Source organism: Diaphorina citri, unplaced genomic scaffold (genome assembly GCF_000475195.1).
Source record: "Diaphorina citri unplaced genomic scaffold, Diaci psyllid genome assembly version 1.1 scaffold3353, whole genome shotgun sequence".
In the NCBI taxonomy this organism is placed as follows: Eukaryota; Metazoa; Arthropoda; class Insecta; order Hemiptera; family Psyllidae; genus Diaphorina; species Diaphorina citri.
The window spans coordinates 5,210-9,642 of NW_007380762.1; positions in this window are offsets into that span (position 1 = coordinate 5,210).

Genomic DNA, 4,433 nt, shown 5'->3' on the forward strand with positions numbered 1-4,433 from the left:
TTTTATAAACATTCTGTATACGTACCTCTAACTTTATTATTATTATTTTTTTTTAGGGCTTTATTTTAAGTGGCAGGGTTCTCACTTACGTGAGCTCTTCCACCCAACCACTGATTTTACTTATGAAGCTACCTAACTTAATTTTACTTAGGACTAATTGCTAATGGAGCAGTTGCAGTTGGGTAAAAATTATGAATAAAAGGTCGATTCCTACGTAAAAAGTTGTGAAAAATCCAAACTTCCTCCTTATGAAGGTAGCTCAAATTTGTGGGTTAGGCAAGTCTGGCACCGGACCACTCAATTTGAAAAAATAAAACCTCCATAGGATAAAATATACGTAGACCTTCGCCCACTGATGGTCCGTAGTTACAAGGTTTTGACTCTGAGGATAAAATTCCATACTTCGGCTGGGATTGAACACACGCCCTCCTGTTTACCAGACGTGCGTCTTGACCACTACACCACCGAGACAGGTATTAATAAGTATTAAACACATGTATTAGGAACACCTCTGGCTAAATATTATAATTTTATCAGATGGGCAGTTTACTGACTTGCTGAGTAGAGTAGGTAGATCTACTTCCCTTTTAATTTATTTTGCTCGGACCCAAGCTTCCGTGAGTGGTTAGCGACCTTGACTCCTAGCCCGGAGGTTGTGGGTTCTTTCCCCGGTAGAGGATAGTTTACTGACTTGCTGAGTAGAGTAGGTAGATCTACTTCCCTTTTCATTTTTATTTTGCTCGGACCCAAGCTTCCGTGAGTGGTTAGCGACCTTGACTCCTAGCCCGGAGGTTGTGGGTTCTTTCCCCGGTAGAGGAAGAACAATATTTCTTCCTTGTCTTCTTCATCTTCGTCCTTTTTGTTTATTCGTTGTATTCTCCTTTATTTGCTGCGGGAAATATGAAAAAAAGGAAGAGGAAGGAGAAAAGGAGGAGAAGGCATACGAGATGATGAAGAAGACAACGAAGGAGAAGAAGAAGAAGAAGAAGAAGAAGACGACAAAAAAAGTGGAGGAGACAAAAAAAAAAAAAGTAGAAGAAAGATAACTTCATCACTTTTAGAGCTAGTACGATAAATATACCTACCTTTGAAATTAACACCTTCTTTGTTTAAGCATTCTTCAGGGCTATAAAAATAGGTCCCTTTTGTCACACCGGTAAGGTATTCGTTTATTAACACATAACACCTAGACTACTAGGGGCAGGCCCGGATCTAGGATTTTAGGGAAGGGGCCCTAATAATCCCAACCCCTATAATCCAAACACAATAAAGTGAAACTTTGGATTTAGGCTCTAGGGACCTCAAAACGTGTTTTGGCTCTAAAAACTGACCATCGAAAATTTCAGCCAATTTCATTTGTTTCTTTTTCCTATAGGTACCTTCATTACATTGAAAAAAGACCCCCAGTCTTTTCTGACGAAATTCCTGTGTGCGGACTTGCGGAGTCCAGTATGTAGGACTATTGCACCTTGCACCCCAAAATAGTTATAGTAGGTAGGTAAGGAAAGTTAAAAGAAGCACGAGGGGACGCCCCCCCCCCTAATTATAGCCCTGCCTTGAAGGTTATTAATAGGGTCTGAGTTCCAACACCCCACCACCATAGCGGGGGAGCAGAGGAATTCCTGAATCACCTTTTTGACATGCACCTATTAGGTGCCGCAAGACCCATGGTTTCTGAAGTGGAATCAGTGGCTCAGTGGATATTGAAACTAGAGGATTCTTTGAAGACATCCATTCCAGACATCTACCATCAGCGGTTCCTAAACTTTCGTCTGTCCACATATACCTACCTACCTACCTCTTTCAGTGAAGGGGTCCTTTACAACCTAGTTCTTAGAGGGTACTATACTTCGATCTTAGCCAAAAGGCAGAAAAGCGATGCCTTTTCTTCTGTGGTCAAATTTTTAAACAATGTTGAGGGTAAATTTTCATAAATCGGCTGATAGGATTGAACCCTACGCCCTTCTGTGATTACCAGGTGGGCGTTTTGACCACTACATCACCGAGACAGGTAAATCGTTTCTCTCTCTCTCTCTCTCTCTCTCTCTCTCTCTCTCTTTTAAGTTCTTCTATTCTTCTTGTTAAAATCCTCCTCCTCCCCTTTCTTCTTGTTCTTCTTCTTCTTTTTCTCCTTCTTCGTCTTCTTCGTCGACGTCTTCTGACATATTATCTTTTGACATCGGATTATGTACCTACTTTTATTCCTCTTCCTCATAAGTTCCTCTAAAACTAAAACACCGCTCACCGGTTGGGAATCTCCGATCTACATCCACACACAGTAACCCCTACATCCCTACAAACAACATGCACAGTCAAGCAGACAGTTTAACATTGAAACATTCTAACATTCTGCATTCTACTTTTGGTGCGTTTACACTAAACACGCGAGAGAATACACTTTGGAGAAACGAATTCGCGTCTTTTTGTCTCCCCGCAAGACGCAAAATACGTGAATTTCGCGTGATTTTTCTTCGGTTTCTGCTGGGATTTTTTTGGTGTTTTCTTTCGTTAATTTATTTTTATTTATTTGATTTGTTCTGACATAATCTATTTGTTTTTCGTCAACCTGACTATTTTAACTACCTACGTTGACGGTTTTAACTCTCAAACAGTTTTTCCTTTTAATCTTTTTCTGTCTTAAGTTTCTTCAAATAAATGTAATGATTCTGTAATCCTTGCCAGCCAACCTAGACAGCAACTTTAATACCATTACCACTCACCAAGTGGTAAGTAAGGGGAAGAATGAGGACATGCAAGCGCTATTCTACCCCGATAAAATCCGTTTTATCTATCCAAGATTTTATTTTCGCGCTGGAAGCTGGATAGAATCTAACAAATCCCAGACCCCAGGATTAGATTTATTTAGATTTAGATTTATTTTATTTTTATTGTACATAAATACACAAAATAGGTACATGGTACAAAGTCAGTTACAAAAAAAAAAATAATAATAATAATATTATTTTGGGATTATTTTGGGTTTCATTCCCGATTCTAGAAGGTTTGGGATAGTTAAGTTTCCACGCTTCCCTATCTTATTATGCCCACCAGCCCACCACACATGTTCCGACTATCTGAAGTGTGAGTGGTGTGTCCTACAAGAAGATTCCGCCACTGGTCAAGTACCGATGGTTTATTTGGAGAACCAAATTCGAAACTGATTTGCATACCAAATACGTGTGAAATGGCTGAAGAACATTTCGAGTGACAAGCAGAAAACACGACTTGGACTAAAGAGATAAGTTAATAACAAACCAAATGGAGATAACTGAAAGAATAGACGAAAAGAGAACAGAAAAGAAATAGAAGAAAAAAAGAGGAGGGATGAAAGGAGAAAGGAAAGGACAAATAGAGAAGTGAAAAGAGAAGAGATGGAGAGAGAAGAAAACGAGCACGCTGAAAAATGTCGAGGAAAATAAGCTAATTGCTAATTGTGGTGAGTATGGGCATTGCTTTACTCATAAAGTCATAAATATGTAAATCATAATGCTCGTAATGTAGGTGTCAACACATAAACAAAACAGCACAACAATAATCAACCAATAACTAATCAATAATCAAGAGTGTTCTTTAAACTTTGAGCCAAGCGTGAGTATGGGCATTGCTTTACTCATTAAGTCATAAATATGTAAATCATAATGCTCGTAATGTTGGTGTCAACACATAAACAAAACAGCACAACAATAATCAACCAATAACTAATCAATAATCAAGAGTGTTCTTTAAACTTTGAGCCAAGCACCCAAACAGGTTGCCTGTCTGATCAAGTGATCAGTGATCAGAGAGCCAATAATACCCGGTGTTACTGTAATATAGGTGTAGGACCCAGTGTAAACTACCGGTATAATATAGGTGTAAATAAATAATATAGGAAAACAAACAAGATTAATAAAGGAAATGGTGAAGTGTGGACAACCCTACCAGAAATAATAGGAAGTACCTAACTACCTTGTGGAGCTGCTAATAGTAGAAAGAAATCCACAAGGAAATAGTAGAAAGGTAGGAACCAGAAATACCAACCAGAAATTAAATTATCGAATGCCAAAGCCCACCCCTTTACCCGGATGCTTTTGCAAAACCGGTGTAATATAGGTGTAGGACCCAGTGTAAACTACCAGTATAATATAGGTGTAAATAAACAAGATATAGGAAAACAAACAAGATTAATAAAGGAAACGGTGAAGTGTGGACAACCCTACCAGAAATAATAGGAAGTACCTGCTAGTAGTAGAAAGGTAGGAACCAGAAATACCAACCAGAAATTAAATTATCGAATGCCAAAGCCCACCCCTTTACCCGGATGCTTTTGCAAACAGCTTTTACCAGAAAATAAAAGAGCCAACAACAACAACAACAACAACAACAACAACAACAACAACAACAACAACAACAACAACAACAACAACAACAACAACAACAACAACAACAACAAC